We start from the raw sequence: 17,692 nt of genomic DNA, 5'->3' as shown, positions 1-17,692 counted from the left end.
CACGTCAGATCACACCTGCCCATCATGCAGTGTGAAAACTGCAGTAGCTGAGTTAAAGGCTGATACCTGGAAAAAAGCTAAACATAGCACAGTTCTAACAACTTCCTTCCCACACATCACAGCTACACCCTGTCCATCGTACCGAAGCGTAACTCTTACAGTAATTCAGGACGACTCTTCAGTTATCTGAAATCAGTGCATTTTTGTGCTAATGGCTCTACTTTCTTCTCTTTATTGGTTAAGTGGAACAACCCTTCCATTCCACGTCTCCTTTTCGCTTCAGCGCGGCTGCTGTGTCTTGGCTGAAGCCTGCAGACCTCTTCTGGCTGCCAGAAGTGGAAACGCCTCCCAGGGAAGTGGAGGAAACCACTCCTCTGTGGTCTGATGGCAGCCGGAGAAGCCCCTGCCTGCCACTGGACGTCCACAGAGGTGGGCAGGTCTGGAAACACCACTGTAGGACTGTACACGCACTGCCACACAAGTGTCAAAATAGTTTCTCATCGTAGTATCACCAACATTCTTGTATTTGGTTTCATCAATTTTAATTTGTGGGCAATATATAGTGCTAGACCCTACAACACATAAGAGTCACATCTCACCAGCTCACTTCCGGTTGTTGAAGGGGCAGAAGAGAGAGACTTTATGAACGGTGCAAATATTGCAGACCTTTCCAAAGTTACTACAAAGGTGAATGTCTCACGTGTAACTATATACGGTGAAGACACAATGTCAGTTTTTAAAGAACAAACAGTGATCCTTAAACCAACAAAGTGACCCTAGCCCTGCGGTTATTTCTGACCTCCCTGGCCCCATCTACAAGTTAGGATGGGCTTCACGCTTTGTGTCCTCATACACACGGCTATGCATGAAAACAGGCCGCCCCATCAGCAGAATGGCCGCCCCATCAGCAGAATGACTGCCCACCTCAGAAGCATGCAAAGGCCTGAGAAGGAACAAGGTGCTGCTGCTGGAAGGGCCCACATAATCTGCATTGGCAGGAAAACAATCCTCTCAGGGCGGAAACGGCTGCACAGACCCCTTTACCCATCAGTCTCATAAAACTTTCCCCTATCCTTATATGACCAAGTCTTAGCCTACTCCAAATAATCTGTGCCTTAGAGTTCAACATATAGCAGTAGATTACCTGCTCATTATTTCTACCCATTATAGGTGGACGTGAGGCTTCACCTTGCTGGACCCAATATGAACTCTGGGGTCAGACGGACGAGAGTGTATTCTACATACCCTAGCTTGAGGTGTCCCTATGCTCAGGTCACAGTTTTGTGAAGAGTCGAGCCTCCTCAGCCCTGGTTGCTTTATATAAAGAACTAGTAAGAGTGAGTTGTATATGTAGGAAGGAGGATATCGGACTATGGTTACCCCCAACTTTTTTGCCTGGTGTTTTGCTGGTTCTTGAATTAGTTGGCCTGGGATCCTGCTATTCAGGACCCCAGGCTTCCTGCTCTCTCTGTTAAAATGGACTCCATGTACCCTAGGTACATATCCAATTGGATACGGAGTCACCTTATCAGTCCCTGTACAGTGTACCTTAGGTATCCAGGGCATAGGTGTACCCAGGGCCTACCAGGGGCTGAAGCATGTATTATGCCACCCCTGGCTGGCCATCTAAAACTGACACAACTGGCTGCACGACACCTGGGGCAAGGTGGTGTAATCACCCTTTGCTGTAGATATAGTATACCTATATCTAACCCTAAAATGGACACATATCCTCCTATCAGTCACTCCTATGGCAGGCCTTAACAATCCTGAAGGCAGAGTGCTTGGAATTATGTGAGATGGTGCTCTGGCATGAGCTGAGCCCGTCTGCAGCTTGCAGAACCAAGTCCTAATAGCTGTTCCATGATAACGCCATACCATATACTCTTAAGTGCATTATCAACCTCGCGGTTAAATGCTAACTCTGGTATAACATTATCAAAACATGTAGAGTAAGGTGTCATACGAATTGGAATACTACCCCCTCGCCAATTCTGGCGACGGGGGTAGCATTCCACCCTTCTAGAGGGACACGACATGTATGTAACTGTGAACCCCGGTTAAAGTTAACTCGAGCCTTGGCATCACAAAATGGATGCTGCCACCACAGACACAAGTCTGACCTCCTGCTGCTGGGAGTCCTTCCAGCGAGGGCGGCCTGGACAAAGGGTTTCCTGCCTTGGGAGGTGCTAGCACCACCCCAGACAGGATTTTGTGTATTGGGTAGGATAGGCCTGAAAGGAATGAGACATGCCTGGGGCACACAAGGTGCCCTGTGCATACACCGATTCAAACCAGTTGCTGGGGCACTCCAGCCCCAGCTCTGGCGGGAAACCGGACAAAGGATAGGGGATGTAACCACCCCCCTTCCTGGTCCCACCCAGGGGAGGGACCTAGTCAGTAGTGCAGCCCCCTTTAGCAGGATAAAGGTAGGAGCTGATCCCATTCCAAATTAGATTATCCTGAACAACTTTGTAAGAAGAAACTCTGGACTTCGACGTTCTGCTCCACAGAAAACTGAAGAATCTCCCTTGTGGGCAAGGAGTGTCCACCCTGCATCTGCAGGCACCATCAAGCGCCCAGCGGCTTCTTCCTTCCAGGATCCAGACTTCAGAGCCCGACGAGACCCGGATTCCCAGACCTCTCCGACCTCAACTCACATCTGCAGCAAAGCTGAGACCCGTGGGTGCGACGAGACACGTGGGACCGGCCATCTCGGAAGAAACTGCACTTCGCTTCCAGCACGACTCCCGAGGTAAACTCGACCAAGTGCTTTGGGGACTGAGAAGCCCCAGCCCCGAGCAGCCCCTGCACCGAAGATCAGCCCTCCAGCCTCCACGAGATCTGCGTGGGGCCCTTCTGCTTGTTTGCTGCTTGACGCGTTGTCTGGTCACTTGCTGGCTGGCTAGTGGCCTCCTAGACGACGAACCTTTGAATCTTTGCTGCTGGTCTGGTTGCTCCAGACTGGCCCCTGCTCCCTTCCAAAAGAGGGGCACCTCGGACTCTCCTAGTCCGCACCAGACGCTTTCTCCACTCACCACTCCACTCACCGCGTGGGTTGCCTTTGCCAAGGCCTGTTGACGCCGATTCCGGATCCAACACCGCCGACAGCGAGAGCCTGCGTGGGACAGCTCGTGCCTCCATCCTGGTCGTCGAAGACACCTCCTGGTCCACGTTGCTGCAGAGTCAAGCGTCCACTCTTCACCTGATCGCGACGACGACATCTGGTTCCTTCCTGGTTCCACTCCAGTCACTGGCTAGTGACTGTGAACATTGTCCCCTCTGCTTTCAGGTCTTCTTCACCGATCCACCCTTGGATCGCACCGGACATCTTCCTCCTGGTCGCCTGCAGCATCTCTTCTTTCAGGCTCCATTGACTTCAACGCGAGAACCCGACACACTTTGGCACCTATGCACCCGCAGCCCGTGGGTGAGGTAACGAGAGCATTTCGGTGCTCAAGGGTAGTTTAACTGTCCTAGTGTCCAGTTCCACAGTCGTTTTAGTCCTAACTAGTCAGGATTGTCCGTACTCCCCTTTAACTTGAACTGTACTGTCCATAGACGTTGTTACGCATCTCGCGTGTGAGTTCACACTCTGCACACGCGTCCCGTGGGCCTCCTATTACTTACCTAAGGTGAAGATAGCGTAGTCCTAGCGAACCTCCAGCCTCTGGACAGCTCCATTCTTTTTATCGACTCTCACATTCCACTTACTTAGTATATGGTTTGTCGGGCCTCTAAGGCACCATTGTAATTTTGTGCAACTTGTCGTATTTTTCTTAAGAGATTGTCATGTGCTTAGCCCTCTGACCTTATAAAGAGTTCAGAGGTGTTTGTTATTAATAAATATACTGTTTATTTTCATAACAACCTGTGTGGTGTCCTTTCATCTGGTATTCAAGGGATTATATTGTGGTAGAACAGCTGGCTTCACATGCCAAAAGAGTTTAGCCTAAGACTGCTTTGTCCATGCTACCATTAGGATAGCTGGTCTATAAGGTTGACTTACAACCAATCACCATAAGGGTTGTTTGGACTGATACAAGGTGATCACTAGAACTAGTGAGCATCATATATCAGGCCAACTTCTCACAGTATACACAACACCCATCATGCATCAGAGACAGGCTTCTACAAAGAGGGGATTCGAAATGTGTGACCTGGCTATAAAAAAAGTCAGTTCAAGGAGCAAACAACTATGGGCAAAGGCAATTACAAAAACCGTTGCTGCAGTGCAAAACAATTTTGAACTACCAATGCATTTGATGTCCAGCATGGCTGAAAGTTACTGAAAACCTAGAATCACAGGATGCTGATCCGAAGCAGTCTCTCTGCCATGAGGTGGACTGCACTGGCCGCATCACAGCACTTTTTTTGGTGCATTTTAGCCATGCTGAGCAGCAGATGTTCTGCTAGACGACATGGCTAAAAGACATTCACATTGACTATGGCAAAAAGCTTGGTGATTGACAATGCTTGTTCAGTGTGGACGGGGTCTTGCTAAACAAATGTGGAAGTGATAGTGAAAAACAGTTGAGGAGCTATGAAGTGAACTGAGGATAAGGAGTAACGACCAGAGCGGCCGACAGGGGAACTGGGGAACCAGGTTAGAATCTCGGGTTCATAACACAGAAAAAAGGTACCCAACCTCACTTTTGGAAAGTTCTAGTTCCTGCTCAGGGGAAACCCCAAAGTTTTCTGTAAAACCCTCACCCACCAGGGTTGCCCCTTGGTGTCATGCTTCATCATAGGGTCCTTCCCGTTCCGCTGTGTAACGGGGCGTGCTGAGACCAGATGAACTACGCAGGAGCACTTTCATTTGACTATGAGAGAAAAGTTGGCCTGTAAAAGGGGAGTGGGGGAGAAAATGAAGAGACGCTATTAAAAATACCTGGCTAGTTGGCAATTACTTTTTTATTCAGATCCCTAGTCGGTATGGTTAAAAAACAGGGGAAAGATTAGGAAATATGGAATTAATGTTCCAACCTCCTAATGGTCGGCATGTTTCTAGCCTACCCCTCTCAGCTATTCTTCAGGACCTAGCGTATTTGTTGTCCGATACCTAGTTCCACCCCTGCTGCAGTTGTATACTAAGCACAACATTTAACACTACATTCTTTGTAGATACTTTATAGATAAGTGCATATACACTTAATACCACCTGAACTTGTATTTTTATTGTTTATCTAAAGTTTTACGCCATCGCTTCATGGTTCCTCGGTGGGAAGTTTGGTCTGTAGTCACACTCTCCTCAAGACAGCACTTTGCTTCTGAGATCTATTCGGGAGCCGCTTGGGAACCGAATGTCGGATTGGCTGAACAGTTTGTGATTCTGGGCAAATCACTTACGCATCCCACCTGCCTACTACAATGAATGTGTTTAGTTTATTTATTTTATGATTTCGGAACTCAAATGAGATCCACATAAAGATTTAAACAATTGAGTACATTTACACACAATCATTGTTCAATAAAAATATAACAATATACATTTCCAACCATAATTAATATAAGGCTAAAAAAGTTAAAAATTTTGTAACAAAACAATTCGTTAGGGGGATTGTAAATAGCATCTAAAAAAGAGATAGCAGAGGAAATACCCAATTGAAAACAGATAGGTCTCAGCCACTTGCGTCTAAATGCAAGTAGAGCTGGGCATACAAAAAGAGCATGATTAATATCCTGATTACTATTATTACAAAGATCACATAAAGCTGAAGAGCCATACCATCTGGATGTCAAAAAGTTCAGCGGAAGTAGATCCTGCCTTAGTAAGAGAAAAAACCGCCGCACCCCATGATGGAGATTCCAGGTGATATATGGTTGGGCAATTCTCATTTGGTAGGAATCTACAACCAGATGGGCACCTTTTTTCAAGGTACGTGATTCTCTGTCCAACCTAGAGCTTAGTTCCCAAGAGGCCGCTTTCAGGATAGTTTTCAACTGATGTGTGGATAAGGTAAATAAAACCCGATTCGTCAAGTTCAAGAACATCATGAATGTGTCATTGTGTAATGTAACTGGTGAGCACTTAAAGTGCTCCAATACCATTAGCCTGTGTTCGTGCGTTAGCAAGACAGACAACGGAGAGAGCACTTGAATACCATCAAATCATGCAAAATAATAAGTGCAGTTTGTGTTTGAACAACTTTTTAAGAAATGTATTTGTTTATGAACACGCGCATGTATTTTAGTGGCATGTGTACAAAGGAGACTTCCTGAAAACACAATGACTCCTATGGAGTGCTTGAAAAAAAAAAAAAAGAAAACCATAACTCCGCAAACCGGGAACAGGGTAAGCAGACATGTACTTTGGTTCATGTGCTATGGGAGGCCCAAACACAAGAAGAGAGCAGGATGCTCGCATGCCATGACGAATGACAGTAAAGAATATGAGAGTGACGCGGAAGTTTACCAATGGTAGGAGAGGGATGGCCTGTAAGTCCACAGACATAATACAACACGTCTCTTCGAGACAGCGCATGGAAAGGATTGTTTTGTGCAATGTATGTATGTATGAGAATGAATTAAATGTGTTGAGACAAAGTGTAATTTTCAGATATAAAATAGTCGCTACACCAGCGATTTCAGGCTGATTGTGGAGCTCCTGGGAATAGTGCGGAAGTGCGGCTTAAGACGTGGTTGGGCCTCAGATTGAGGTGCCGGAGCGTCCTGGATTGACTGCAGGGTCCACTGCGCGGGTCTGCTGCACAGGGCTGCCTTGCAGTTTTCAAGACTGGGGGTGAAGCTCGATCTCAGGGCGTCAAAGTGTCAGAGGCACAGGAATGTCAGAAGCGGGACCAGAGAAAGCTGGGAGACCCAGGAGGCACAATTGTAGCCCGGAGGTGGTGTGCAGGGCTCCCGCTAGGCCTGGGACCATATGCTGCCTCTGGTCTGCAAGTACTAGGCCAGAGAGGAGCACAGTGAGTGAGGCATTCTGAGCAACACTGCTCCCCTAAAACTGAGGAATGGTACAAGCCCAAGTGACTTGTCAGAAGAAAGGCGAGAGGCCAGGCAGAGGGAGGCAGCAATTGCAGAGCTGGGAAAGGGTGCCAAGCATGGCCCCCAGAGGGCAAGTGGAAAAGAGGTAGGTCATTGCTGCAGTGTGGCCCCTGCCATCCCTGGCACTGGTAGGTCCCCAAGGGAATGGGCAGTGGGTGGCTCAGAGGGTGAAGGGGCTATGAAGGACACATGGATTTGTGATGGCACTGACCCCATCCAGAGGACTGTGAGGAGCTTCCCTTGGTTGAGTTAGTCTTGAAGCCCAGCAGGGTGTCACGCTGAAAGACTGACACAACGGTGTGGGCACTGTGGTGCTGGCTGGTACATGCTCCCCTAGCTGCAGATATTCCCAACAGATGGCGGTGGGTACTGGACCAGGCGACCAGCCTAATAGAGCATCAGAGGCCAGAACAGGTGAATTGACGTTGGGCCCCCACGGTGATGGAGAAAAGAGGTGAGAGGAGGTTGGGGCCTAGTAGAGGATTTAAATGGCACACACACATGAACACCACGACAATTATATCCTTCCAAGGGAGCATGGCACGATGGCAGAAGTGTAACCTCAACAGACACGAGAAAGAACCGTGGGACCCTACTCTGGAAGACCTTGTGGCCGAGATCAGAGGATCCTGAAAGGCAACGGTGCTCAAAATCGACAGTGGCTATTGAGGTTAACCTTTTAAAGACAGAGTTTTGCAAAATGACGGACAGGGTCACCTCGACTGAGGGAAATGTTGTGGCACTCCAACAAGAGGTGAATGCCTTGAAAGTATGGTGGTGTTGGACCCGGCCTCATGGCGTGGTCCTACCCCTCCCGCATGGCAGGCCCAGGACGACATCAGCCCTCCTCCGGACCTCGGGCGGCCCCTTCGGCCCGACCCGGCACACCCCAACGCCACAGATCCGGCTACCATCCCGGATCCCCATCACCGGCCTAGCTCTAGCCTAGGCCCCTCACAACCTAAGCACGAGGCTGTGCCCGACTCCATCTTGGGCCCACCACGTCACGACCACGTGGCCGCAGCCCCAGCCTCGGCCCCGGCGAAGCCCAGACATCGAGGCACCAAGATCCATCCAGGTGGTCGAGTGGCCACTCGACAGATCCCGGAGGGAGAGGAGTTTCGATGGCCCTCCAGCCGCCCCCGGACGCCTGGTATCGATCGGCCTCCGGCCTCCCTGGGCGCTGGCTCCACCCCCCTGCTGGGTGTCTGGACACCATCACCCCGGCCCTTCTGACCTCCAGGCGAGAGGGTCCGGACATCAAAGGACTCCAGTCCTATATCTGGGCCAGCCCCGGAGTAGGACGCCAGTTGTATCCTGGACTGGAAGCCCTGCTGACGCTGTCACGGCCGACACCAGACGAACTCGTCCTTCCTGTGACCCGAAGCCCATCTGAGAGCCTGCTGGCACTGCCGCGGCCCACCTTGCTGAACTATCCGAGAGCCTTCTGGCGCTGCCGCGGCCTACCTTGCTGAACCATCTGAGAGCCTGCTGGCGCTGCCGCGGCCTACCTTGCTGAACCATCTGAGAGCCTGCTGGCGCTGCCGCGGCCTACCTTGCTGAACCATCTGAGAGCCTGCTGGCGCTGCCGCGGCCTACCTTGCTGAACTAACCGAGAGCCTGCTGGCGCTGCCGCGGCCTACCTTGCTGAACCATCTGAGAGCCGGCTGGCGCTGCCGCGGCCTACCTTGCTGAACCATCCTGCAAGCCTGCTGGCACGGCCGCGGCTCGAACCTCTCGGAACCCCCCAGCTCGAGGATTGAGAGCTGTGCGCCAGGTATCCCTTCCCGCACCCAGAAGCTAGACTGTCCCGCTACCTCGTCCCCTCCTTTTCGAGACTTTACGGATCCCTCGATCCAGCTGTATATACTGCCAAGAACCCACCTCCTTTTACTACCTATAAAACTTGAGAACTTGCCCTCCTGTGTGGTGTCCGTTTGTAGTATTGTGATTACTCTGCTGTACGATCCTAGGAGAGGGCCCTCATTCTGGAGGCCTCTCGGTAACGCTCGGCTACTTCTCAAAGGAGAGGTGGACCTAGGGGTGGTCAGTCAGACATCTTCTGCCTCCCCCGGGGACGCCTTTCTAACAGGTGGCATCTCTTGAGAGACAGACTGGAGGACCGAATAGAAGATTCCGAAGCACCCTCATGCCGGAATAATGTGCATCTTGTGGGCTTCACGCACAGAGGGGTAATCTGCGAAATAGTTTCTGGAACATTGGATTTTCAATACCATGAAGCCACAGAAACTCTCCAATTGTTTCACCATGGAGAGGGCGCACCAAGCTCTGGTGCCTGTCCGGAGGTGCGGGGCGCTGCAGAGAGCGTTCATAGCCCACCTCTTCAATTATCAGGACCATGATGTTTCTCAGAAGAATGTCCAGGCACATGAGACACCGCAATTTGAAGGCACAATATCATGGTGTTCCTGGAGTACACATGTAAAGTGCAGGGTTTCAGAAAAGACTATGTGTCAATTAAAAAAAAGGGGGTTAGAGGGCTCAAATTAGAATGTGACATCTTGATGGAGAATTAATTAAAATGAGACTTAAGGAGGCTGAAAAAAATTCAAAAGTTAAATAAATGGCCATGCAAGGGATCAACCTCAAAATCTCTGGAACAACTCTTGATATGTATCATCCAAACTTTCAAACTGCGTGTACACTTATAAGAACATACTGTTTCCATGATCAAGATGAACATAAGACAGGAAGACTGGTGTGTTAACTTGCCCCACAAACGAGAGATTGTGCAAAGCACGGGGTCCCTGGGATTCTTATTAACCACTTCGGCGTGAGTTCAGCTCGTCATGAGTTACGCCGCTCGCACGCTGATGACGAGCTGAGCTCGTCATGTAACGCGGCTTTTCGAAAAACGCAGCGCGCAGCGGGAAAACCGCTAGCGCGCATGCGGTTAAGAATCTGACACAAATCGGAGGCTGGTGCAGAGCTCCCAGAACAAGTCTTACAATGTGCTAGAAAAACAAAACACCAGATGCTGCGCTAGACAATTTCTTCCCATCATCAGCTGAGTTAGCAGAATTTTACCCACAATCCAGCAGTTCTCTTCTAGGGTAAATCATGATTCCATGCTGAAGAATCTTGATATGGGTAGCACCCACCCACATCTATGTTTCATATAATAACGACTCTAGGGCCAGAACAAGACAGAGGAGAGGAGAAACCAATGACTCTAGGAATGGAGAAGACATATGAGTGAAAAATCCATTCAGTGTGCTTTGGGACTAAGTTAGGAGCTCGGATATTGGGGATAATCCACTTGGGTTCAAACAATGAGCATCACAACCTCAAGGCCAATTGCTGAAATAGAAAGGAAAACGTCCAACCACACCAGGTAGCAAAGCTAGGATAGGGCAAAAACAATTGTGGCTGCAAAATATACATCTTGAATTACCTGTTGCAGCCATGGGGATCACATCCCCCAAATAGATTGTCAGGCTGGTCAAACCTGGCAGCGAACTAAGCTCTCACTTCTGGGATGATCAAGAAACGTACAGGTCACATTTTAGAATTCCTGCAGGTCCGGTTTAGCCGTACATCATTAGAAGTTTACAAACGAAGCACAATTAGATTCTATTACACAAACAAGGCTACTCAACAGATACAGATCATGATACCACACAATATAGTAAAAGACAAGTTATTTCTTAACCACAATGCATCCAGCCATTGACTCCATCCCACATCCGTCTATGGCATTTTCAACTCTGCTACATAAATCCTTAACTACTAATCCAATTAGTCCTTCTACTCCGCACATTATTACCAGCCCCCTTGCATGGCAACGGTGTTAACACACTTATTGTATCTTTGGCAGCAGTCCCTTGTCGGGAGGGTTGGTAGGGACAAAAATCAGGTCAAAGAATAGTAGGGAATAGTAATATATAGATCTCATTTGCATCACACAGTTCTGGTTATAACAAGGCAGCACTCTGCTGGTACACTTGTGGCAATTGGTGAATTTTGAAGTACAGTGGGCTTTTGCAAATCTGGATAGGATTTTAAGGTGTCTTTAAAGTGGCCATAGAGGAAAAAGCACTTGCACAGATTTCTTAATAAGCTATCGGACGATAGGGAAGCAGTCTATATTATGCTGGGAAGAAATGCTTGGTAGCGAAAGGAGGTAGTCAAGGGAAGCAAGGGCCAGGTTAATATATTTTTTAAAAAATGCATGCTCTTTGGGGTACAATTGAAACTCTGCCCCCCTTCCCCAGTAAACAATCTCTGAGAGAATCTTTGGGAAAGCTTGGGGTTTCTTTGAACCTAGTTTTCTGATTGAGAAACCCTCTATCAAGCTAACACCAACTACTCTTGGCCATCCCATGGGCTTCCCCCATTTGGCCCAGGTACCAAAATCCAGGGAACAAAATTACATTTTAAAAAAGTGAAAGTGGAGCGCAACCCAATCTTTTCGACCCCTAAATGGTGTAATGTGGTCCGGATTAGCAATGGATTTTGCACAACCTCCCTGAATATAAAATGCTCCTTGTCTCATGTTCTTGTGGACTTTTTTATATCCCTGCCTGTATCAAGTTTTAAGACCTCGTTTTTTTAAGTATCAAACACTCAAGGATGGAGGCAATAGACCTTCTATCCGAAATGCGCTATCCTGATGTTGCAGTTGAAATTCCACAATTATACGTGCTGTTAAACAGAGTTTTAAGCATGGGTTAGAATAAGTTGTGCTGTTTGGGGGAGAGGGTTGTGAGTTTTTAAGTTGATATTATACTGTAATTGTTTTATGGACAAGTGTCCCAATACACTTCCTTTACCTACCAATTCATTTATTCAGTTTTGAAACTCCTACGGAGGTTCACAAAAACACACCAACAATTAAAAGGACAAACTTTACATACAATACAAAATTCTTCCTTATACATTGCTATAAAAGTTATATCAAACATACTGAGAGATGTGCAGATAATGCTATAAATACATAAGACAATCAAATAACCGACCAATAAAAAATTCTTATATCAAACATACTATAAAATGTGAAAATAATGCTATGAATACATGAAACAATCAAATAACCAACCAGTTGGTATTAAATCATAACCAGAAAGCTAATGTTGGAAAAATTTCTAGTAAATAGGCAAAAATGTTTTTAAAAATTGAAACAACTTAAAATAAACCACTTCATTCGGAGGGGACAAGACCAAAGATCGTGCGTCCTGAGCAGAGTGAATATTAAATCTGATAAAAACTGGTTTTAAGAGCACTCGCCTGGCACTTTGCAGCTTTGAACATACAAAAAAGACATGATTTAGATCTTGGATTTACAACTGGCACAATTCACAAATTCTCTTTTCTCTAGGTGTTTTATCCCAGATGCCAGTAATATCTCTTAGAGGCAGCAGTATCAGCCTTCCAATTCCGTCAGGGATATTCCAAGTTAAATAAGGCTGCGGTTTGTTCCCCAAAGTGCTCCCACTGACCGCCACATTACTGGACCTAGACTGGCTTAAAGCAGCATCTCTCGCCAAACTGATAGGGGATCTGAACTTCTTTAAGAACTGCTTCAGAACAGATTTATACATAAAAGAAACAGGATTTCAACTAAGACCGAAAGTATCATTTGCATATACAAAATACTTAAAAAATGTTGATTGATCTTTTAGTGTGCCAAAGATTTATATTCTATGGGTGGCCCTAAGTGCACCCTCTTCCCCCAGAAGGAGGGATTTACCCCACCTGAGAACCGCTGCGTAGGATAAAATGAAGGACAAGACTAATCCAAATTCAAGGCGCAGTACATGTGGAGCAGCCAAAGAGTCTAAATTGCACATTTGACGCATGATTCGTCCTTCTGCCTTATCAAACGAGAGCCAATAATTCATGTCAAATTTCTCAGCAGCATATATTAACGAGGGAGGGATTTTTACCTTAAAAACAGATAAGACATGGCTGAAATGCCATCTCCCGCAAGTTTTATAAAATCTGTTTAATTCCCTTGCCTGGGAGACAGCTTTACTAACACAATGTTTAGTATGCTCCAAGTCTCTACCTGTTTTGGAAAATACTTTCCGTAAGTATACATACGAGTCAACCAGTTCTAGTTTTTCAAAACCAAGCATTCATCTTAGACATTTCTTTATTCTAAGCCCCTTCTTGCGAAAAACCAAAATCTTGTTTTTGCAATATTAATTTTCAAGAAGTGAGCCTCTGCATATTTACTTAAAGCACCCAGACGATGCTGCAGGCCAATGGGCGTTCGATTGAATATTGCAACATTGTCTGCATATAATAGACAGCTAATGGACATTGTACCAATTTTGGGGGAATCCCCCCCTTACAGAGTTCAGAGCGCCAGGGAGATCATCGATATACAAAGAAAATAAAAGTGGTGCCAATAGACAACAATGCTTAAGCCCATTATGCGTTCTAATGTTAGATGATAATCCCGCGAACCCACGAAGAAACCTTTACCTACCAACCTTGAAAAGTCCTTTTACCTGCTCGTAGCGATAAACAAGGTTTTTTTAGGGGGCAACCAAATACTAAGGTGGTTTAGACCAGCAATGCTGAATGTTCACTGGAGTTGGTTTCAGATCTGGTGACTGGCCTTGAGGCACTGCTTAACAGCGATGCTTCTCACTCAACCGGTAAATGACAAAGGGCGGGCTGACAGTCTAGAACATGGGCTGAGTCGACACACACCAGAGCTGTGGGAGGGCAGCCTTAAGTCTCACTGCCATCAAGCATGTTTACCATAGACCCACAGGCTTGGGCGGGCTGTGTGGCACCTGCCTGTGATCAGTGGCCCCAAAATACATCCGCTCCATCGGGCAAGCAAGGGCAGCGACTTAGCTTGTATTAAACATTGTTGAAGAACACAATCACCAGCTCGTTTGCTTGTTAAGTTTCAATAAAATGAGATCCGGAAACAGAAAAGCAATACCAGGCCCCCTTGCTCTTCTGTGTAAGATAGCGGTTATATAACAATTACAAATAGACACAAAAATTGCATTTCCCCTCCTTGGGTACCACTGACGGAAAACCACCTTCTATTCCAAGGTATGTATGAGAGATGTTAGGAAACAGTTGCAACACTTAAGAAAGCATTGTCCAGCACTCGGGTCATTTGCTTTACTCATCAGCAGAGCGCACATTTCAAGTCACTAGAACCCCAGGTCTGGCAGCATTTACTGGATTTTTTAACGCCTTGGCAGTTTGGGTCCAAATGGCGGTAAAAGGTTCATTTTAAGACACATGGCTGAGTTTCCCAGGCTCCTTAGTCCCAGCACCTGCTCTGCCCCTAAAGCACACACCCTGGCCACAACTGCGGCCAAAACTGGAGCAAAAAAGATGCATCTGCGAGGCAGCCCTCTCACCCCCACCCTGGGGTCAGACAAGCCTGGCTCCTGGCACAACCCCCACCTAGTCACCAAGGTGTCACCCCCACCCTGGGGTCAGACAAGCCAGCCCAAGCCTGGCTCTGGACCCAAACCCCAGCTAGTCACCAAGGTGTCACCCCCACCCTGGGGTCAGACAAGCCTGGCTCTGGACCCAACCCCCAGCTAGTCACCAAGGTGTCCTCCCCCACCCTGGGGTCAGAGAAGCCTGGCTCTGGACACAACCCCCAGCTAGTCACCAAGGTGTCCTCCCCCACCCTGGGGTCAGAGAAGCCTGGCTCTGGACACAACCCCCAGCTAGTCACCAAGGTGTCCTCCCCCACCCTGGGGTCAGAGAAGCCTGGCTCTGGACCCAACCCCCACCTAGTCACCATGGTGTCACCCCCACCCTGGGGTCAGACAAGCCTGGCTCTGGACCCAACCCCCACCTAGTCACCATGGTGTCACCCCCACCCTGGGGTCAGACAAGCCTGGCTCTGGACAACAACTCCCTCCACCACCTGGTCACCATGGCGTCACCCCCAGGGGGGCTGTGACCGGAAGCAGGGCCTCAGAAATGACCCCTGACCTCCCAGTGAGCGGGGGGGGTCAAGCCCCCTCCTCCCAACTATGGCATCATCCACCAGTGTATAGTGAGGCAGCCCTCCCCCCGCGTCTCGTGGGCCAGTAAGGCTGACCTGCGCCCCCCCCCATAATCCAGCTCATAATGGGGGGGGGGGCTAACGGTCCGCCTCCCATCAGTGACCCCCCCCGCTCCTCGGTGGCTCAGCTCGTAGGGTGGGGAGGGGTGGCGCCCCCCGCCCCTGCCAGCCCCCGCCTCGCCCCCTCCTTCCGGTCGGTACCTGTCACGGGCGCATCCCCGCCGCGAGCCTCCTGCATCCGCCGCGGACTGTGGTACCCGAGCGGCCGCGCATGCGCACTGCCGCGGCGCAGACAATACACACCCACCGCCGGCGGAGAAAGGTGTCTGCAGGAGACAGAGAGGAAGGACCACCGCGGCGACACCGAGGACGGACAACCATGGCGACACCAAGGAAGGACTGCCCGTGCCCAGGAGCCCGGATCGGGCTGCTCAGCGGCCATCTTGGAACGGCACTCGAACTGCTGCCCGTGGGGGCATGAAAGAACTGAAGAAAAATGTACACAGTTTTACACAAGTAATACGCTTTTTTCTTCAGTTATTTCATATACCGCTGTCCTTTCTCTTTTTCTCTCTATTTAACTGACCGTTATGTTTATATATTCGCGCTCTTCTTTTACGTTGTATTTTAACGCATTTTGAAACTTCTGTAGTAGTTGATTACTAGAACTGACAACACTACTTCCTTCAAATGTTAACATTTCTTTTCGTTCTTCCTGCATATTATATTATCTTCTCTTACCTTCCGAAACTACCATATTGGAAAAGTAAGACTTCATATTGCAACGCCTTCATTCGGTGGTATGATAGGAATGTTTGTATATAATTAATCTATTAATTTAGGTACTTGAATCTCCAGTTTCTTCGCACTGGTTTGATAAACTATAGTAAACTGAATGTGAACAGGGATAACTTTGAATCCACTACAAAATGGCCGCCATGTTAGCTTGGCCACCCATTGGTGCTGATGTACTAAATGATGCTAATTGTTTGTCAAGATCGGAGGCTCAGATTATGCTTCTCTGTCTCTACTGAAAAATGTACAACAGCCAATAAAAACATTATAAACACAAAACTATATTTCTCAGAAGTCCATACGACAATCAGAGGCCACTCACCCCTATATTTATTGACAAACCATGAGGATTCCTCCTCTTTCTTTGCTGCTGCACCCAACAGATGTGTCTCTTCCATATTTTACTACCTTTATTATGCATTCATATGGTTATAAATTATGTATTTCTTGTATTCACAATTTTAGGCATCGCATAGTATTCTTAAGTGCGTTTTCCAATTCCCCCCTCTGTAGGGGGACCAGACCGAGTTACACAGGGCTTCTTCCCTCGCGGCTTCAGTCCAGGGGACCACATGGTGAGGTAGGAACTGAAAAATTCCCTAGTTAACATGAAGGAAAGTTTCAATTCTATTAAGCAGCCCTGCCTAGTACCATGCATCAAATGTTAGACTAACGCATTTCAGTGTCGTGGTCCCCATTACCGCACTGAAATGCAAAGTCACGCATATTAGGGCCTGTGGTCCTCAGCTTTTAAGCGCTCAGTCGAGCGCTGGCCTTTTTAATTACTAATGGAGTGGCACAGCAGCCAGCTGCGCAGAGCGCACAGCGCGGCACACTTAGAGGCTGGCCTGGGTAAGATCGCTACAAATCATGCAACACTGCTCGATTGTTGAAATAATCACCTCTCAGCTTTCGGCACTTTCAATCATGTTTTAGTCAGTGCTGCCAATGGGTAGTCAGTGGGCGGCAGTTGAATTCTGCACAGTGAGCCCGTTCTCTGTAAAATGTGTCCTGTGGTTTCGCAACCCAGCCAACCGAGTCCGACACCAGAGGACCCCACAGGGCCCACCGTGGACTTGGCACCGCCCGAGTAAGCCGGCCCGGGATCCCTGACTGCAGCTCTCAGCTGACACTGAGCTGGGTCTTCGCGAGCTCGGGCAGCCGGTCACCAGACAAGCGGGAGGGCGACACGAAAATGCAGTTGCTCTGTTGGCCGTCACTCATAAGTCAGCCGCTGCCGCTGCAGGTAAGAGCGGTGGGGCCAGGTGAGGGGGGATTTCGAGAGACGACCACAAGGGATAATTCATTATTTATTTAAGTTTCCCTCGTGGTTGTCTCTCGAAATCCCCCCTCACCTGGGCCCACCGCTCTTACCTGCAGCAGCTGCGGCTGCAGAAAGTGTGTGCCCCAAGGCAAGACCTGGACACATACAATAATTAATTGAAGTAACGTGTTAAGTTCCAAATGCTGTGCTTCCCATAATTTGGTGTCTCTGCCTGCCAGCAGTGTCTATTATTTAAGCGCATGAATTGTTGATGATTAAGGACTAGGAGCGCTGGTCGGAGGGAGCGGTGAGTAGCAAACAAAACCAGCTTATTCACTGTGTCTGCAAAGCCACGTCACATGTCTGTTATGTTATGTTATGTTATGTTAAAAGGTTTTATACCGCGCACGGACACCAATTGGTTTCATGGCGCTCAGAGACAAGCATAACAGAGGAACTGAGGGTTCAATTGTGAGCTAGCTGGAAGAGATGAGTTTTTAGAAGTTTGCGGAAGCAAATATAATCAGGACAGAGTCGGATAGTGGCAGGAAGGGAATTCCAGGTAGAGGGGGCAAGAAACGAAAAACAGGAGCCACCAAGTTTTTTACGTTTGA

General features: G+C 48.3%; 1 protein-coding gene across 2 annotated transcripts in view; it reads right to left on the bottom strand.

Moving 5' to 3' along the window:
• Positions 1-15,375, bottom strand: part of LOC144784941 (SLAIN motif-containing protein-like) — a 227,660-nt gene extending 212,285 nt beyond the window's left edge. Inside the window, exon 1 of one of the 2 annotated variants that reach the window (XM_078664055.1) lies at positions 15,221-15,375. The gene's annotated coding sequence lies outside the window, so the exon portion shown is untranslated. The remainder of the gene's footprint in view (positions 1-15,220) is intronic. The other variant, XM_078664057.1, reaches the window with a different exon arrangement.
• Between the last annotated feature and the right edge of the window lie 2,317 nt (positions 15,376-17,692).

Source organism: Lissotriton helveticus, chromosome 10 (genome assembly GCF_964261635.1).
Source record: "Lissotriton helveticus chromosome 10, aLisHel1.1, whole genome shotgun sequence".
NCBI lineage: Eukaryota > Metazoa > Chordata > Amphibia > Caudata > Salamandridae > Lissotriton > Lissotriton helveticus.
Note: the sequence above shows the minus strand (reverse complement) of the source record. Positions and strands in the feature narration are given on the sequence as shown.